Raw genomic sequence first — 21,917 nt, forward strand, 5'->3', positions numbered from 1 at the left:
TGCGTTGTTTACAGTTTGGGGCTACTATAAATACATCTACTATGAATATTCACATACAAGTTTGGTGTGACATATTTTTTCTTTTCTTTAGTGTAAATATTTAGGGGTGGGATTGCTGGGTCTTATGAGGAGCATATGGTTAACGTCTTTAAAAAAATCGTCAAACTGTTTCCCAAAGTGAGTGTACCATCGACATTCACACTGACAGTGTACAAGACTTCCAGTGACTCGGCATTTCCTCCAACACTTGGCATAGTTGTTTATTATTATTATCACCAATCTAATAGATGTGTAGTGTTATCTCATGGTGGTATTAGTTTGCAATTCCCTGTTGACTATTGATATTGAACTACCTTCCTTTAGCTTATTGACCATCCATATATCTTAGGTGCAAAGTCTGTTCAAATCGTTTGCTCTTTTTTTTTGAGTTGTCTGCTTATTATCGTGTTCTTATTAAGACGGTCTTTATATATTCCAGGTGCAAGTCGTTTGTCAGATATATGATTTGCAAATATTTTCTCCCAGTTCAAAGCTTGCCTTTGATTTTCTTAGTAGTGTCTTTCAAAGGGTAAAAGTTTTAATTTTGATGAAGTACAATTTACCAATTAAAAAATAAATCTTGTGCTGTTTGTGTTCTATGAGAGTTTTTTTAATATGTTTTCCACATTTTTGGAATAATGGAAATGTAATGGATTCTTCCCCCTTTTTCATACGAAGGCTAAAGACCTCAGTTAACTGTCTCTCACTCTCCTCCCACATACCAGACACTGCATCAGGCCCTGAGACCACAGACCTACATGGTGTTCAGGTCCTGGCCAAAGTTAGCGGGCTGTTTTTAGTCTGCAGTTCATTCCACAGAAGCTCTCAGAGCCATGTCTGGGCCTTTGACTTCTTACAATGAGGCACAAAATTAAATTCAGCAACAGAGCTTTTGTCATCGTCATTTCCCTAAGCAAAAGGGAAAAAGCCAGTAGCTACGTTGAAAAGTCACATATCTTTTCAAACTTCTATTTCCAAAGAAATATTTTTGGAGCAACAAGTTACTGGCATCGGTTCTTGAGAGTAAGTTCATTTTTCAGTGGATCTCCAGGCCTGTCCCACTGCAAGTATTCCGCAAGTTTTTCTTTTCTGATTGACTAATGTTTTCAAAGTGATTTAAACCAGTTGTGCCTTTGTAGAAGGTAGAAGTGTTGCCAGCGTAGAGGTTGTCTCTGGAATACCTGTCCATCTTCTTGAACCAAAGTAATAGCAGGAGATGCAACATGCCACAGTTTATCTACAAACAGCACTGAAGAAATTACTCTGCATAAGTAAAATTTGTGTTATGAAAATGCTCGGAGAATATTGGCAGAAATGCTTTCTAGACTTCTCAGCAATCCATCTTTTGTTCTTTTTGCTAAATCCCTGTGGGATCCTGTATGTTCCAACATTTTAATGTGGGGATTTTTTTTCCCCAAAAGAAAACAGAAACACTAATATGTGAGACTGGTCTTGCTGTTTTACAGATGAAAATCAGGAATACATTTCAATAGCACTTTGTTATATAAATACTTCAAATCACAAGGACCAGAGGGAATATCAAGACCACTCTAAGAGTAGATTTTATTATTTTGTATGGAGGTTGATTTATAGAGCAAAAGTACCCAAAAATAGTTAGATTTTTTAAATGAGCCTATAAATTTTCCTGATAGAAGCATTCTATTATATTAAATAATATTGGTATCTTGTAGATATTTTCACCTCCAGGAGATAGAGTCTCCTAACCTTCCCCCTTGCGACTCTGCTAGACTCAATGACTTGCTTCCAGAGAGTAGAGTATGGAAAGGAAAAAACAGTGATGCACAGCGGAGAAACCTAGCAGATGACACCTTTACCGAGGGAAGAAGGTCAGCATCACAGAGTTGTCTTGTGGGTGTCATGTGCAACCTCATATGATGTGACAAAAAGGGCACATCATCTCTGTCCTTGTCTTCCCCCAAATCCACGACCTCAGTCAAATCATGAGAAAAACATCAGACAGATCCAGGATGGGGGACATTCTGCAGGATGTGGGGCCAGTACTCCTTAAGACTCTCACGGTCATGAAAAATAAAGAAAGCCTGAGAAATTGTCACAGACCAGAGGGGACAGAGAAGACGTAATAACTAAATGCAATGTGGTGCCCTAGGTTGGATCCTGGAACAAAGAGAGGACATTAACGAAGAAAAGAATAGTGAAATCCCAATAAAGCCTGGATTTTAGAGTTTTGTTAAAAATGGGTTTATCAGTAGGAAATTGCGCTTTTTCTATTAACTAAAACCTCATAATTTCTAGGGGATATGAGGCGTGAGTCACGTTCCACTGCCAATAAGTTTTACCCTGCACAATTTATTTTCACACCAAACCCTCAGTAAAAATATCTTAACACCATTGCAGTAAACAAAGCAATTGGAAAATGGAAACACGAGGCTGTAGCCTCCTTTGTCAGAATGCTGACTGCACACCCAGAAACAGTCCTAAAAGATGAAGTAATTTGCCTTTTTGCCCCATAATTTTGAAAGTGAAATGAGGAGCTGGGAACCAGAATGAAAAAAAGGCCTTGTGTAAATTCAGGCGAAAAGCAGTGTGCTGGGTAATGGTGGGTACATAGTCCAGATTCCATCCAGATCTCCCGGAAGGAAGAAACACAGCAGAAGAGAGAGTGACGGAGGGAACCAACCTTTACATCATGTGCAATATACAAGACACTCTGCTCAGTGTTCTCTCCTAAGTGTCTGCATATGTGCTCCCCAAACCAAAACCCAGTGCTATAGGTTTTATTAATCCATTTCACAGATTTAAAAACTGAGCTTCAGTGAGATGGAGGAACTTTCCCAAGATGTTACATAGTAAATCTGAGATTCAAACTACAGTCAGACTCCAAAACTGCATATTAAATTCACTAAAACAATATTCCCCAAATGCCGGCCACTCATAGTCATCAAAATATCCACGCATCACCTAAACTACCCTTTCCTTAATACCTATCTGAACAACCTACTTTTTAATCCAAACATATATGAAAATGAATACATGTGAAGTGTGTGCATGTGTGTGTGTGTGTGTGTACTCAACCCTACCAATACTACCCAATCCAAAAAGATAGAGTTTCTGAATGAAAATTCAGAAAGCAGACCCTTTATGACAAGTCAGCATTATAATGGGGTGTTTCTCTAACAGATGTGCATAGAAGGGAAGGGTCCAAGCAGGGACGGAGGTATGGGGTGGAGAAGATGTTGGTTGATCAGAAAACGGTGATGTGTGCCTGGAGGTGAAATGTAAGGCAAGGATAAACTGCTTTTTGACGGTTGTCTTATTTCTGTGATACAATGAGATCAGCTCTGTTGACAAAGCGAGAATTATGTGGTTGCAAACACTCCAAGGTCCATTACAATCTATCATGTCCTAACAGGCATCAAAAGGAGAAGACGCCACAAATTCCCCTCACAATCAACTCCCAGTTTTAACTTTATTGGGAAGATTACTTCTAACGCATTTGCTCCAATTTTTCAAATATCTGTCGGCATTTGTTAAATCAGTCAACACAGTGGCCAGATTCCCCACCTTTCCCCGGCTGCTCGATGTTCAGGGCACACCACACAAAAGCCACATATCCTGGGGCCGGCACAGTTATTGAACATTTTTTTTAAAGATTTTATTTTTTTCCTTTTTCTCCCCAAAGCCCCCCAGTACATAGTTGCATACTCTTAGTTGTGGGTCCTTCTAGCTGTGGCATGTGGGACACCGCCTCAGCGTGGTCCGATGAGCAGTGCCGTGTCCGCACCCAGGACCCGAACTGACGAAACACTGGGCCACCAGCAGCAGAGCACGCGAACTCAACCACTCAGCCACGGGACCAGCCCCTATTGAGCATATTTTTATGCAGATACTGGGATCATGTAACTGTGCCCTAGGCCTGTGTAAAGCAATTTTGTCTTCTTGAAACACCTTGCCTTTGACTTTCAGCCTTGTCCTTCACCCAGCTGACCCCCCCTCATCCATGCTTTGGTCTCAGCTCCACTGTCATCGCTCCAGAAAGCCATCCTAGACCTTACTAACGTGATCAGGTGTCGTTCCTCTCTTTCTCTCTCTCAATACCCTGTACTGTTCTTACAGCGGAACTGGGTTACCACTGCCAGCTGAAGTGTTCAACTTTACCACCTGCCTAGAGCTCCTCCAGGCCAGAGACCACACGTTCCCTGTTGTTTCAGCGTTTGGCACAGAGCACCGTGTATAGTAAATGCTGGCACCTTGGTAAAGAATTGCTATATATACAAATAATATGTGAATAATTTGGACTTCAAAATAATAATTTGGAATCAGAAGCAATGCCTGAACTAGGCCAATGTCTTAACCCGGTGGTTGTATTGACGGGGTGTTGGGCCTCTGCTAAATGTTGAGGCAAATGTAGACAAGTGGGAGTTGGTAGTCTGGTTGGGTAGATATAACCAGTTCACATAAACAGAACTGAATGGTGAAGGATCTAAGGGGGTGTATGAAACTTAGTGCTAAATTGCCTGACACACGGGAGCCTTAGTATGCACAAATTTAAATTTTGCAGTTTCCACTTTTTATAAGGGGTGCTGAAGGTCAATGGCATGGCCCTTTTAAAGGCCTGGTGTGTGGGAGTGAATCACTTTAGCTAGTGCGGAGTCTGTAATCCGGCCTCTGCATCTCAGCACAGCTTCATTGCTCTCTGCCTGTCTTCCTATAGCAGTAGTTCTGGTGAAGGGATAAAACATCACAGATTCAGGTAAGTTCATGGTCAATATACTGATATAACATGCAATGGTACAGAATTCATGTTAAGGGCAGAATTAACTTTAGTAGTTTTATAAATGATTTTAGTCTTATTTATTGAGTCATAAGTGTTTGAAGAAGTCACTAAGATTTCTCAGTTTTACTTTATTCTGCTTTGTGGGAACAATTGTATGCTGTAGAGTAGAGTTAACAAACTAAATTTGGCCCTCCATCTCTTTTTTAAATAAAGTTTTATTGGAACACAGCCATACCCATTCCATTACATATTGTCTATAGCCGCTATCATGTTACAATGGCAGAGTGGAGTATTGCAACAGATACCGTATGATCTACAAAGCTGCGAATATTTACTATCTGGCCCTTTGCAGAAAAGGTTTGACAACACCTGCTGTGGAGATGTTCTCAAGTTCAGAAGTTCACAAAATCCCATACTGGATCCATTCTGAATACCAAGAATCTACTGTCAACTGGGAGGGTCACACAAGGAAGGGGTTAATTAAGATGGAGTAGAACGTAACGAATAAAGATTCTTGGGGAAAGAATTGCAGCTAAAATGCTGGTTAAAAGTTTGGATGAATCAAAAGAGAAGACCCAAATCACTTTTTACATTTGCATGCATTTAAAAAAGGGCAAATTAGTTGCAGGTGTACAAGAAGAAATAGGTCAATGCTGAGGCAGGGAAATAAGCTTCTGTCTTTGCCTTCCTGTCGTTTGAAGGCTTGATATTCTATGTCTCAGTCCCAGGAGCCTGGATATATCAGACAAAATCTACTTTTGCATATGTAACCTCCACATGTAGAGTGTATCAAATGGGTAGTTGGTAATTATTTATAGAAAAAAAATAAAACAAAGATCATTTTTGTTTTCTGGTCTTTTGTTTGATTATCAAGTAGATAATCTTTCAGCCTCGTCTGCTATGGTTGAGAGAAGTTTGAAAGTGGCAGTCTGGGGAGAGTCCGGGATGGGACTAGGGCATGTGGAGGAGAGAGAAGGGAAGAGGATTTGAAATTTTAAATACTGACATACACTCCCTTTAACTCTGTTCAGAAAATTCTCCTTCACATCCTAAAATGAAGGACATCTACAAACCGACGACCACACTTACAGAAAACTTGCAGAGAAATCATCTTATAGAAAGCATTCTCAGATATTTTAGGGAATTTGTTGCAGAGCTCTAGAGAAAAGTTATATCTCCAACTTTTGCATGAGATTTGCACAGTAGTGTATAGGACACTAATAGCTGGAACAGTAAAAATTCAATTATAAAATCTGAGTGATTGAGGCAGGAAAATAATGTAAGTGCTGGAACTTGAGCCGCATCAATGAAAATATCAAGAACTCCCTGCAGCTAATATTTCAGTTCTGTTTCAAGGAAACAACTGACCAGGGTGGGCTAGGTGGACTGGCATGGGGTGGATGTGGACAAGTCAGATCAGAGAAAGATCCAGAAGCAGTCGGAAAAAAGAAAAGAATCAGGAGCAAAAGCAAGATTAGGATGACACCTTAACGTAGTGGTTTCAACCCTGGCTGCACATTGGAGTCACCAAAGAATTTTAAAGAATTACTGATGCCCATATGCCACATCCAGGAATGCATATTTAACTGGTCTAGGATGGAGATTGCATTGGCATTTGTAAAAGCTTCCCAAATGATTCCAAGGCACATCAATTTGGGGAATTGCTAGTCTAACCACTTCATTTGGCATGGGAGACTAATAATTAGACTTTCTGAGACAGTAGACGCAGAGTTTCCCAAACCTCTGTCATTCACATCCCTCCTTAGAGATTTTTGCCATGTATCATTCACACTATTAATGCTTATAATATTTTTCTTTAAATCAACCCATTTTCTAAATCCTAAGACCTACTTTAGCCTCATTCTAAGCAATAGCATCTGGAAAATCACAGGTTTGGCGTGCTAATACTTATTAACATATGCAGTGTTAACATAAGTGTGATACCTGTACACAAGACCGTTTTAGGTGCTTCAAACAATTTAGAAAAGTTAAGCAATATATTACCTAAACCCATCTTGTATGTAGATAGTACAGAATCCACAGCATTAAATCACCTCTTCAACAGTCGCCCAAAATACCCACTATACTTCATCATATACAGTAATTTATTATTTTTCTTATTCATTAACTTGAATTGTGTGATCTTCGACCCTACTACATGGGGGAGATACGTTCCTTAGTAAATAAATAGGCCCAACCGATATGAGTCAGTGCTAGTTCAACAATGCTTTGTTGTATACTACTCAATGTGTATGCTATAATGGTTACAAAATTATGTGGTACTAGACTTTATGAAAAAAAATAATATATTATAATGATATTCCAGAATCTAGAAGCTTCAAGAAAGTTTTGGGGCTTTATCCTTCAGAAAGACAAAGGTGAAGTTGTAGTGATGTTATTAACTTGCTGTTGAGAGAAAACGGTTAGTAGCAGCTATGCAGTAACTTAATAGATATACCTAGAAAACAATATTACCTGGTATAAATAAGTGTATTTGTTTAATTGTGAGTGATGTTAACCCGCTTTTTTTTTTTTTGGATGGGAGATTTCTCTGAACCTTTAATATACAAATACAATTTGTAGATTTCGAGGAGACTTACTATACGGAATTTTCCAAGTTTGGTTCAGCAGAAAACCCTTCCTCCTTGGGCCATCAGGCCAGGATCTCTCGGCATTAACGCTCTCTGGTATATGGTTCGAGAAGGCGCAGTCTACTGGATCACAATAAAAGCTATCTCTAAGTTTAGTTCCGGTGAGGCAGTCTATTGGTGTGTAGAATTTGCTTATCAGTAAAGCATATATTTTGTTTATTCTGTTTTGTTTATTCTTTGTTTTGCTCTTTTAACAACTTGTGCTTTTTGGAATTCTGAGAAGTCTTACGCGAAAATTAATTGCCTGGAAGAATCCCAGGGGAATTATGTGTCTATATGACGTACATGACACGTTGGAAGTCAAAGCCTGAGACAGGAGCGAGACAGTTTCACGAAGAGTTTTAAAGCCCCACTTTTACACAGGCACAGAATTACCTTCCTATCCGAGGAGTGTGGAGAGTAACAAAATTATTCTAAAGCAATTAATTGGAAAAACAGAAAAGGAAAGAGATAAAAAGGAAAATAATTGTGCAAATTCCTTAGAATTGTTATTCAAAGTTGTTCAGACTTTTGCCCTGCTTTTCTTCACTAAGTGCCATGTCCATTTACCAATACTCTTAAAAATTCTTTGAAAACATCAATGTTGGGGGTTTCGCACCATCTCATTATTATGAATGTACCAAAATGCATTTTAAACAATTCTCCTATTGTTTAACTCCTTCCAACCACCACAATAAACAATATTCAGTGGGCATTCTTTTGTAGAAACTTTTTCTTCATTCACAAATATTTATGTGCCTACGATGTATCGAGCACAGCATTAAGCTCTGGGAATTCAATGAGGTACAAAAAAATTATCCAGTCCCTGCCTTTAAGGATTTATACAAATGCATTTAAAAATGTCAGCCTTGAAAGTGCTTTTAGTAAGAGGTGGACTGCCAGAGGAGAATGTGAAACAAAAGATTCTTTTGGGGACAAATTAGGAATACCTGTTCTGAGGAGAAAGGAAGTTTTTGACCCATCTGAGTTCCCTCCATTTATATTTTAATGTTAAGCTTTCATATGCTTGTTAATTCCTCAAGCTATCCCAAAAATCAAGGTGTATTCTTTTCACATAAATACTTTTGCTATTCTAATAAGCTCATTGGGAATTGTTAAGAATTATTGGAAGTAGATGGGCCACCCTTCGGAGTCTAAATTGCACCTTGTATTGGTCAGTGTGATTTCTTATTTGCACTACTCATAGTGGCTGTCTTGGGAGTGTCCATCCAGATAATTTTAAAACTTTTCATTTTGTTTTGGAGGTTAGGAAAAAGGAACAATTATTTGTTTTCGGTTGTTTGGATTGCTGTTACCCATTCTTAGCCATTGCCCAAAGCCCAGTGGAAGAGTTTGAATGAATCACAGGATGATTTCAGTACATGTGTGTCTGGAGCGGGTATCTGATAAGTTTTCTGTTTTCCTCAAATGGTTCCATTTGTCAAAGAATACCACACACTGTTTTTCAGTCTTAGGTGTTTTCAGTCCTATCATAGTTTATAAATAAGGTTTTGTTGACTTGGTACAAGTAGAACATTTTTGCTGAAACAGGATGGGAAAAGATAAGAAACAGTTTCCAGTCTGATGAGAGAAGTGATGGACAAAGGAACCCACAACAAAATAGCTGCAGAATACAAACGTGTGCTTTAAATGGTACAGGGGGATATTTTAAAAGAAAATTCCTCTGGGAGCCAGATCCTGATAACACAGCATCCTGGACTTGTTTCTCATTAGCATGAATAACATCTCATATCTTTTATCTGAAAGAAAAATAAAGTCTTAAAACTTGTCTGCTGGGGAATATTAAATTATGGAGTCTTTCTAACCAGAAGACACCATGGCGAAGAAATTTAAAAAAAAAATCCAGTTATGTATATTGCCTCTAAAATGACCATGACTGTGAATATGTAAAAGAGAGAATATGAGTTCACATGCTGATTGCATTGATAAAAGTACTGACTCTCCCTTAATAACAATAATGCCTCAAATTGGTGTGTTTTTCTCTGAATTTACTATTAACCATAAGTCATTGAAAGACTTAATATTTCACTTGGACTCATTTGTGTTTAATGTTCCAAGGAGACAGAGACGGAGACAGGATGTTTTTGTAAAGAAAATGATCCAGTGTTTAATGCTTTTCAAATCTCATTCTACTAACAGTATATCTTTTCCTAAATAGCTTACATTTTTATGGCCATTCCATCACCATGAGTCTTATTGATTAATAGGACTATTATTTATCATGTGTTTAAATTCGCAGGAACTTTATATAACAGAGGCAGGTGGTTAGGCCTATTCAGGTTCTTTCCTTCAGAACTTGTCTACCCACCTCAACAGGAAAGGAGGATTTCTGATTACCAGGTTAAGGAGAACTACATAAACAGTGGAAGACTACTGGAGGCAAACCTTTTGTCTAAATTAACTAAGATCAAAGAAGAATAAGCCTGGGGCTCAGTTTTCCAACTATGGAATTACTCTATTCTGTGATTGGATTTAGAGGCTAATTTCTAATCCTTACTACCCTTTGTGATCTTATCATGTAACCATCTAGACCCTAGAGTCTAGATTTTCCTGGATTCTAGATTCTCTAGATTCTAGAGAATGAACTTCGAACACATTTATTGTTTTATAATTCTCTACTAGAGGTAGAAGATCTGTTTATGCTCCTTAAGTTGTAAATAACAAAAATACATCTCAAATTTGCTTAGGCTAAAAGGAAATTTCTTTATTCATACAACTGAAAAGTACAGGATTCCAACTGCCTCACCAGGTGGCTTAATGAAACAGGTCAAATGATGTCACCAGGACCTAGATGCTCTGGCAACTTGCTCTCCTTCAAGTTGGCCTTATTTTCAGATTCCATCTGGTGGAAGATGGTTGCCAATAGACTCACATCTACTCAAGACCAGCAGAAAAGAGAGTTCCTCTCATCCAACATTGTGAGGAGATGTCCTGGACTCCATGTGCCCAAACCTAAACCAGTCCCTGGGATAAGGAGGAAGAAATCATGGGCCCAAGTCACATGGCCATCCCTGGAGCTGAGGGTGGGACCCATCACAATAAACTTCGTTGACTGAAAAGACTGGTTTTCACCAATAAGATCTAGTCTACAACCAGAAGGGTGGATGGAAGTTAGGTGGCAAATAAAATAACAAATACATCTAAATAAGTCAATTAATTAAAGAAAATAAACAAAACCAAGACAAAGAAATAAACACACAATATCCACTATAATCATTCTACCTCGAAACCCAGGAAGGAAACACCAGCCTTCTTTTCACAATTTTTCATGGCAAATTAATAACATCCTTTGTTATCCCTCAAAGAAACTCATGAAAGGCCGGTAATATATCTGGCGTTCAACTCAGTTGGACTAAGCTGTGGAACACTGGTCCACAATTGTATTTTTCTACCACGCGTTTTCTTTTCTAGTTTGATAAGAAAATTTGTCTGACAGGGCAATAATGAGAAAACAATGACAAAATAAAAATTATTCTTGTTTTTGTAGGGCTTGAAAATAAGTGTCTCGTAAGCCAATTTTATTACAAACTTTTTCATCATCCCCTTGAGTATTTTACTCACCCAGGAAAAGCGAACCAACCCACCAAGCTCTGGTCAGTTGCACAGTGAAGTTTCCAAGTGTGCTGTGGATTGAAACCAGACAGAACCCATTTATTCCAGAGCTACAGAATAATTGTTGTTGGGTTTTGGACGTCGCCATAGGTTCAATCTACTCAGATTTAAATTCCGGTCATTTTCAGAATACCTCAAAGTTTGAAAAAATCTCTATTCACAAAAAAAGAATTAAAAAAATGACTAAACCTGATCAATTTTAAGCAGAGAACAAAAACTTGAGAGATTTTTTTTACTAAGCAGTTTTTGGTTAAAAATGTGACAAAGAAACATCTGGCAAATAGGAGACCTGAAAGAAAAGAGGTAAGAGCTCTGTACATTGTTTGTTTTGACCTAATACCCATTTTTAATGGTTCTTTCCTGAAAGTTGAGAAAATTATAGAATCTTACAACATATCTTTTAATTCTACCTCTAGCTAGCCAAGATTCATCTATTTGAAACTATTTTTTGGACCATCCGCTATGTGAGAGACACAGTGCTGGTCAACTGGGGAGATGCCGGTGCCTCTCTTCATCATTCACAATCCAGAGTTGACTATCTCATTGAAATTCTATCTTCTCTTGCATGCTGGTTGTCTTCAGCATGTAGTTGAAGCATGAACTGAAGCCATGGATATGGATGAGAATGTAGAGAAGATGGGAGGAGAAGAGAAGTGAGGTGAGGAGGGGAGAGAAGGGGAGGGGAGAAGAGGAGAAAAAATTCGTGATTTTCTAACTCATCTATCTTCTGTTAAAGGTAGGGAAACTGAACTCCAGGCCTATTAAGGGTGCGTAAGCATGTGGAGAGAGGAATAAGCCAATAAACTAATGTGGGGACTATCAATTGCTAAAGGCATTTGGAAATCAATCTAAATGCACATATGCTCAGACACCATGCCTCCTTTCTTAAATACATATTCTAGAGGGGAAAAAAAGGCCTGCACATACCTTATACAAAAAGGCTTAATAAAGAATTCTTGTCTAATAGGTGATATAATAAAAGCGATATAATAAAAGTGAAAAATCAAAAGCAATCTACACGTCCATCCATAGGGATCTAGAAATAAAATGTGACATAGTCGATAATGGAGCACTCTGAAGCTATTAAAATAAATAGCCTAAACTGATATATTCAACACTAACAAGAAAATAACTGTAAAATATCATGTCACCAAACACAATTTTATATACACAAAAAGAAGACATAATCATGTATATGTATGTGAGAATATAAAAATATACTGAAAAAACAACACATTTATAATTATGGTTACCACTGAGGAAATGAAGAGAAAAATGAGACCGAGGCTGGTATCAAAAGGAAATTTAAATTTATCTGAAATGTTTTATTTCTAGAAAAAAATGAAAGACTATAACAAATTCATAACAATGGTCAATTCTGAGTCATAAGAAAAGTTGTTTAATTATTCTCTAAACTTTTAAAATTACTCAAAAAAAAGCCTATAATACTCCCCCAAATAAAAGAAGGAGTTAAAAATAAATAAGCACCCCTCCCCCACGCTAAACTCTGCTTTGGGACAGGCACCCACAGGTTCTCATGTCATTCTGAGTTTAGAGCATAGCCTTCTCCTTTCTAAGTAAATGCACACATCTGATCAATTTAGTAAAGCTCATGGTTTAGTATTTAGAGTATAAATATTGAGAATCTGGGCATTGCAGGAAACATCCTAGGTTGAAAATGCATTTTAAGATTACTTTCCTCTCTCTGGATTGTGAAAGGGTCTTATGGTGTTTTAATATTTTCTAATTAAAAGGGAAAAGTTACCCAAATTTTAAATCCCAGGACAGGCCCCCCACCATCTCTCCTCCACACCACCCCTCATCCTCCTGGTCCTTCTGTTAGCTTAGAGTTCTGAAATGCTTCCAGCAGGTCTAGCTCAGCCCCTGGGGACCACTTCAGAAAAGAGCCACCGGGACCATCAATTGATGGCAATTACAGGTCTGAGACATTTTCCTCCGGCGCTGTATTGTATCAACTTTCTTGTTTGCTTCCTTTAAATTACAGGGTGACCTGCTTTCAGTTTGAAAGGTACAAGCAGTGGCCGAACAAGGACAATATTTTTCATCAAAAATAGCAGAAGTGCCAAGGATTCCTCAAAGACTCCGGACACTGAGAAAAAGAACAGACACACAAAATTTAGCTATTAAAATTAGAGACACAGACAAAAACCTTTTAAAAAAGATAAACTTTTTGCATTAAAATGTGATTTTTTTCACACATTGATCTGTAGCTATTTATATAACTGTGCCCTGCTGCTATACTATTAAATATATTTGGAGTTGGAGGCGCGGTGCGTTAATTTGATGGATTATCATATTATCTAGTTAACTTCATCTTACATTTTACCTTCTGGGCCAGTGGTGTTGAGACACTAATCAAACTCATTTCTCAGTAAATAGGTTCATGGAAAGAAGGTTCTCTGCCCCAAGGTCTGTTTGAACCTGAAAATATATATTTCTATATGACAGCAGTAAATAAATATGCAGCACATTAACAGAAGACCTAAGTGTTGTTCTTGTCTGACACTGAAGGTTAACAGTCTGTACGTCATGATAACTGAAAAATTAGCGCGAATTGTTTTGAATAAACTAAAGCATGAGGACAAGAAATAACAGCTTTTAATTGTAATAGTTCATGTAAATTATAAGGCATTGTTAGGGAATTTTTGAAATGAATGATTTGAATAGTACTAAGGTTTTGAAGTAAAGCTGGGAAAACATCAAAGCTTTATCAACAATAAACGATTTCTCAACAACAAGAGGGTCTGTAAGCAGTTGTCTGATACATCTTAGAATCGCAAAATTTCAGAAAAGATCTACGCTAACTCATAGCAATGTATCAATTACTGACCAGCGAGTCTTTGCTTAAATGCTCCTACTTCTAAGTAAGCCTTTAGCTCTCCAAAGCAATCAAATTTCATTTCAGATAATTCTGACAGAAAGAGAAAGAAGGGAGAATTCTTCAAGTGGTGTTCAAATCTGCCTTTCTGCCATTTTTACCCAGGGGTCCCAGAGCTCCCTTCTGACATCATACGGAAAATGGCTGATCCCCTTCTCTATGGTGCCACACTCCAGACATTAGAACTCAGCTGGCGCATCTCCTCCGAGGCTTTGCTAAACCAGCTTAAACATCCCCAGTTGCTTCAGTTCCTCCCTTTTGTTTTTTCAGTTCACACGGTTTTACAGAGCCAAAGTCCTTTTAACACTATTTCAAACAGTCCTCTTAAAGAAAAGCCACAATATGAAACTGAATACTCAGAGTAGTCTGATAAGAAATAAATTACAAATTTTTAAAAAACATAATTTAATTTTGAATTTAAAAATAAACACCTGAACAAATCCAGTCAGTTAGATATAGTTAGATGGGTCAATAATATAATATATATAATACATAAATATATGTATAATGTACATATAGAAATGACGTGTGGGTATTTATAAATACCCACGTATGTAATTATATATAATTATATGTAATTATGTATAGAGAGAGAGTTTGTGTGTGCCTATATACACGTGTTTAAATATACAGAGACTGACATACAGAGAGAAGAGATTGGAAGTGGTCCTCTTCATTTTGCCTGGAAGGTGCACCTAGTTTAAACACCAAATTTCTGGTAACATTTTAAGTGTCCTCACTAATATTCTTAAGAAATCCTAAGTCAGCATTCCTCCTTGACAGAAAACTGGATGTGGAGGTTAGAAATCCATCCTGGGAGGAGGGGGGAGGTACGTGTGTGTTGGGGGGGGATACTGTTTAAGGGACAGGGACAGTCAAATTCTACAGGGTAGAGGAAAAAAAATTAATTCAGCAAATATAAACTGCACAGTTAACGTGTTCCAACTTTGTGCTTGTGAGATACACAAGGAACAAACACCATAAATAGATGTTGGAGGCTGGCACAAATTAAACATCCATGTTCCTTCAGACAAGGACACTTAATTGTTCAACCAAAATTTATTGAGCATCTACTATGTATCAGCACTGTTCTGAGAAATAGAGCATCGATAGGCCTGGATCAGAGTGAGCAGTAGAAAGATGGACTTCAAGTAATTCTAGGTGACTTGAACTAAATTAATTGGTAAGGTAGCTTCAGCCAGGACACGGCAAAGAAAAACCCTAGAAGAAGTCATTGTCTGCCTTCCTAAATAATTTGGTGTTCTGGTAATAGTAATAGTAAGAGTAATAATCTAGAGTGTTAACAAGCACTTTACTGAGGGCTTACTATGTGCCCAATGAGCTAAACCCTTCACATTCATTATATCACTTAATCTTCACAACAACATTTTGAGAATGATAAAATTATTATCTCTGTTTTAAACCCAAAGAAATTAAAGATTAGTTACCCAAAGTCCTGTAGCGGATGAGTGTGTATGGTAGAGTACTTAAAACACTGGCCACAATTTCCCCTAAAACCAGGCCCTTTGCCATGTAGCCTTGCAGCTGCTCTAGTCAAGAGATGAGATCTATTTCTCCACTCTGAATCTTCTTGGCCTTGTGACTTACCTTGGTCAATTGAAGACAGTGATCGAATATGGCAGAAGTGGCAGTGCACCAGTTCCCAGTCTTGGCCTCAAGCTCTGTTCTGTCTCTCAGACCCCTGAGATCTCCATATGAACAAGCCCAAGTCAGTTTATAGGAGAATGAGAGATCCTTGGGGTAGAGGCTTCCAGGTGAGGTCATCCCAGATAGCAATACCACGTGGTGCACTAGCTAACCACAGAAGCATGAAAGAGCCCAGCAAAGAATGATGGAGCCCCACCAAGCCCCATCTGGATGAGGATAACCACCCAGCCAACCTATAGGCTTGTGTGCAATAATAAATGCTTCTTGTTTTAAGCCACTAAGTTTGCTGGTATTTACTTAAGATATTGAAACCCAAGAGTGTCTGACTCCAGATGCTATGCATTTAATTGCTTTATGTTACCATGCCAAATATTGAAACACGATTCTCCACCTTAGAATTATGGGATTTTCTATTTCAGAAGGCCTGATAATGCATTTTCAGTGATTTTGCTTTTTTCCTAATCTTCCCAAATAAGAAGTCCATCTTGTTTATGCAAATTGATTTTTCTATTCCAAGGTTGTTTTTCCTCCCTAAATCCTCATTTCCAGCTGCTCTGGGTCAGAGGTAAAGACTGAGCCTTCCAACAAGCCTTTGGCATCGCAGAGCCAAGAGCCATCTGTTTGGCTGTAGGCTATTCACCATGGACCCGGCAAGTAACATGTTTCTGACCAGTGGCTGATAATTTGATAGCTCATCATTACCCAATAAATATGCTAATCATTGCCCCTGAAGTGGGACTAAAACAGTAATTTGATTGCAAAACATCTAATGCATGTCCAAAAGATACAGAATGAATGTGATTCAGGCTTAACTTTATAAAATTGTCATTTTGTTATTTATCCCATTTCGTTTGCACCCAGCTTTGATCCATGCATGGTCAGGCACAAGAGATTAACTGGTGCTCCCTGTTATCTGATAAATAAGTAGAGATCACCTTCTTTGACATATTATCATTTTATCCCTTTCCTGTCTAGCTTTGTCGGGATGAATTTTCCTCTTCGATAGCTCTAATAGATTAGCCTAGAGATCCAAGAGAGAATAATGAGAGAGAAGTGTGGATCAAGGAACCATTTACTCATTCCCCCAACATTTTACCATCCAAATTATTCAACAAGTGTATTCTATTTGCAACATGACTTAAAATTAGATTCTGGAATCTATTAAGGCATCTCAATCGGAAAAATGTTCTTCTTAACCAAGTAATCATAATGATGACAGCTATCTAATATTTGAAATAATATGGAAGTGTCTAAACCACTTATTTCCATATTCATTTTGTTTTTTAAATAATAAAGAAAATGAGTCTAAAAACCATTAAAGTATTGTTTCTGATCTTACCACATGTTTTTCCTTTTATTTAAAGATTGGTTGGTTTGGTTTTTTTTTTAAGAAGATTAGCTCTGAGCTAACTACTGCCAATCTTCCTCTTTTTGCTGAGGAAGACTGGTCCTGAGCTAACATCCATGCCCATCTTCCTCTACGTTATACATGGGACACCTACCACAGCGTGGCTTTTGCCAAGTGGTGCCATATCCACGCCCGGGATCTGAACCGGTGAACCTGGGGCCACTGAGAAGTGGAACGTGCAAACTTAACCACTGCACCACCGGGCCAGCCCATAAAGATTGGTTTTATTAATAGATTAACAGAGAATGAGGACCTAGATCCTGTGCATCACCTCCATCTTGACTATTTATATTGTCATTTATGTGAACAGTACCCTTTGGAATTGGGATACAACCTGTGAGGCTGTACATGGCAGTAGAGGGGAGATAGTCACGGACTTACCACAGGTAAGTATTTGATAACAGTAATTTTAACTGATCTATTCTAATGCATAGACCCTTTAAAAAATAAGTCAAATAGATTCTGAATGGGGAAAACAGCTAATAATTATCGAGCACACATTGTGTGCTAAACATTGGATATGCATTATCTCATTTAGTACTTAAAACAATCCTCTGAATTCGGTATTAGTATTATCTCCATATCCCAGAGAAAAGTGAAGTTCAAGATGTTAAGTATCCTCCCCAAGGGTATGCAGCTAGAGAGAGGCAGGGCTGTGATTCAATGTTGGGACCAGGCCATTTTCTGCTTTGGGAACTGAGAAGCTGAGACGGGAAGTCTATAGGGAAGGGAGAATGTTGTGGGTATTTCCAGAAAGAAGCGGAACTGAGAGATGAAGATAGAATTTTCAAAATACTTAACAGCGGCCAAGGTTCGATGTTCCCAAAGGCAGTGCTTCTCAAACCGTCTTTGGTAAAGAGACAGATTCTCCCCAACCCCCGTTCATCACCAACCAAAACTACTTTATAAAATACAACAAAAATAAAATCCTAGGAAGCAAAGTGAAAGAGAGAAAACTGAAAATACAAGGCTTCAAAGTTTTTATTATTAAATTTAAAAAATAAAATTATTCCAACAAATTACTATAAGAGTTTCTAAACACTTTTAGTTTCGCTCCTTCACTTGTGGAAAGGTCGGAGTCAGTGAGGGGACCAGCACAGAGTCAAGGAGCAGGCTTTGAGAAGATGCCCAAGCTGCCTCACAGAAGTTTACGTCATTCGCTCCCCCAAAATCAACTTGCTTCACATGGGAGCGCAAACTCTGCCCTGTCCTCCCAAAGAACCAATCCCAGGCACTGGACCCCTGTAGGAGGACACAGTCCAGCGGTTCCCAGACCCTCATTTACAAATGAGAGACCATTAATAGAGACGTCTGAACAGTTCCTTAGAGCATAATGATACAGATGAAACATTTTTTAACTGGCTTTGTAGAATGAAAATCTCCAAAGCAACATAAACATAAATGAAAAGTATAATGGCTAAACAGAATCTGCATTTAATAGAATTTAATTACCTTTCCCTCCTTCTCAGACTTCCAGAAATTCCTAGAGCTAGAGGATGCTTGGAGAGATTTCTCTCTCTGTTACCACTTCTGCAATGACTTCCTTGCCCGCCTCCACCTCAACTTTCCAGCAGGACCACCACAGAATCAATAAAGGTAATTTTCCTTTAAGGTTTGTAATGACAGGAATTTTGTGCTTCTTTGTTATTTCCTGAGTCCTTTTCTTGTTAGGGGTGGGAGAGGGGAAAATATTCCTCTCACAAATCAAAGGCTAGCTCAGGACAATGGAAAGGTGGGCTTTGTTGTCATGAAAAGAAGAAACCCATGGGTTAGTTGGTTAGCTAGTTGGACCCTGGCACCACTGAACAGAGAAATATCTTAGGAAAAGGGAAGCCGATGGGATATTTCCAGGGGAAGCCAAACTCCTTAGAAAGGCCTGCAAGGCCACTGTGAAGCTGTCTAGATTGAATGGAGACTCAGTCGCCCGAGTAAAGAAGCAGCTCGCTCTGTTCCTCTACACATGTACCTTCCAAACTCACAAGCGAAGAGGGGAGCATGCCCTTCCTTCTGCCACTGTTTCGTCTCAATGGATTTGAAGGAGAGCATAGGTGATGTGAACATAAAAATGGCAAGTAGGTCATCCAGGCCGGGATAAGGTCTCTGAGGACAGCTGATGGAGGCTGCAGCATCCCCCGGGAGTTTACAGATGGGCCTCGAATGTCTCCAAGCCTCTTCTCCATCCCCCTCCTTCCCTGCTTCTTTTTTAACTTTTTATTTTGAAAAAATTCAAACCTACAGAAAGGTTGCAAAAATAGTACTCTATATGCTAAAATGAATTCCCTATACTGCTCATCTAGATCACTCATTTTGTCGCACTTGCTGTCTCTCTGTATACGTGTGTGCGTACATATATAACACGCACATGCAATATGCATACATACTACTATTATTATTTTGCTGATTATTTTGATCTTTCATTCTAAATACATCATCATGTACGTCTGTATGCTAAATACACGGTGAGAATAAAGATATTATTTGACATAACTCCAATTCAGGTACTGAATTCAGGAAATTAATATTGATATATTACTATTATCTAATATATATTCCATATTCAAATTTCACTAATTGTCCCAATAACATATCTCCCAACTTTTTTTTTTCTTTCTGATCCAGGATCCTATCCAGGGTCATGCACTGCATTTTAATTGTCTTGTCTGTGTCCTCAATCTGGAACAGACTTTCATGACACTGACATTTTTTGAAGGGCACAGGACAGCTGTTTTGCAGAATATCCCTCAATTTAGGTCAGTCTGATTGTTTCCTCAGGGTGAGATTCAGTTACACATGCTGACTATATCAGCGACAGGGTGTCCTTCTCCCCCTATTGGTGATGCTACCCTTGATCACTTGGGTGAGATAAAGGTTATCTTTTTTCGCTTTGTAACAATAATCTGTAGGGAGATGCATTGATATTGTATAAAAATTCTGTTCCCCAACAAACTTACCCAGTGATTTTAGTACAAACTCCTCTTGTTATTTTTGTTTGTAATGATGGCCAAATGGTGCATCTAGACAGTTCTGGAATTTAATTGCGCGCTCAGCCATGCCAGCCCTAAGCTGATAGTCCCGTCGGTTGATTGCATACTGTGAGTTTTTCCATTCACTTTAAAACTACTCCCTTTACATTTTAACAGGTGAGGATTTGGAGAACAACTCACATTCCCACTTTACACCTGAGTCATGATGACGCAGGAGGCCTCCCAAGGACGCCACTTTTATTTTGATACGTTTCCTCTTTCCCATTTCACTCCCTGGACATGAAGACAAGTGATCCAGGCTCTCTCCACATGAAACTCTGGTTGCTTTAAAAGGGCTGCACAAAGTCTGTGGGGGAAAACTCCTAAATTCAAAACCCAAACCAAGTCCCAGCCAATCTGGGAGGCAAAATGCCCACTCAGTCGGCAAGCCACCGCAGGGCAGCCTGCTGACTTCTGAGCAAAATTAATTGCAAGAACCTGGCAGGTGTCCAAAGGACCGCCGTTCCTTCCTTCATTATCGCAAATCTCTGCTGTCACTTCTTAATCAACGCTGTCTTCCTAATTCTATAGACTGCATTTTGCTTGCATTTAGAGAGGGATTGGAGCAAACACCATTTTCACTCAGCAATTATTTTGCATAAGGATTTAAGTTGAAGCTCACAGTTGGGCAAGAGTTGGAATTTAGGCAGCAAAACCCCTCAGGGTGTTTTAGGAAACAATCCGGACTCCTGTCTAAGTGGGTAGACATGCGGAAACTCTCTCTCAAGGTCATGAAGATACGCCCTGCAAATATTGGCCCATAAAGTGAAAACAGCAAGCTCCCTCACTCTCTGTGTTTTTTTTTTTTTTGCTAGTAGTGCAAAAATAAAAGAGACCAATAAAGAGCAGTTGGCCACAGAGGGGATATACCTTTAACATTTATTGGGAAGTTTTTGACTAGCTTGTTTTCCTGCTTGCTACGGGAATATGACAAGACACAACTTGTTTTTTCTCCAGATCTTGTCTTCATGCTCCAGTCCTTTGCTCATCTGTAAAACCAAATGATTCAAATCAAGTGGCAAAATATCATTAGGATAAAGGGTAGTACGCCGACTGACACTGAATGTCAAGCAATTAGCTTAATGGAAGCAGGAAAGTGGAATTTTAAGGGGTTTGCACTAATGATGTCGCAGGGAAGCATATGTCATCCGTACAGAAGCTAGACAAACTGGGGGTTTAAGGAAGGTGTGCGTAAAAGGCCTCTGTTGATAAACAAGATGGATAATTCAAGGCAATTTTAATTTGTCTTTTTTCATTGGAAAATTGTCATGACCATCTGACGATCAGCAAAGTCACACAGTCTAAAATCTAACCTTCAAATAAAACTGCCAATGGCCCAAATCCATTTTCTTAAAAATTCTTCTGAGATAAACATTCTATAACCTCTCAAAGGAAGAATGAAATCAAGGTAGGTCTGACTCCAAGAAGGAGTCGTCGGTCATACTCTGTTTATATAAAAGGACATAGTCAATTCAACTGGCATAATTGAGCACATAGGTAGGTTATGTTGGCATAACGGTATTTGGAAGGTCCCAGGACACGTGAACCTTGCTAATGTATTTGGCTAGAGTCACCTCTGCGGCTCAAAATTCTCAAATGACTCCTTCTCTTTACACTTAGAATAAAATCTAAGCTCTTTTCCATGGATTATAAGACTCGCTGATCTGGCTCTGCTTTTGTCAGTCTCCTCTGTTATCACCCATGATCCCCCGAAGTTCACAGTTCTCCAGCCCCATGGGCTTTCTCTCAGTTTCTTGGGCTTGCCAAAAAGTCTGTCTCAGGGAATTGTGCATTTGCTCTTTCCACTGACTGGACAGCGAGATCCTGGCCCGCCTGGTCTTCCTATCTCAGCTCACCTGTC

This window comes from Equus przewalskii, chromosome 21, assembly GCF_037783145.1.
Source record: "Equus przewalskii isolate Varuska chromosome 21, EquPr2, whole genome shotgun sequence".
Classification (NCBI taxonomy): domain Eukaryota; kingdom Metazoa; phylum Chordata; class Mammalia; order Perissodactyla; family Equidae; genus Equus; species Equus przewalskii.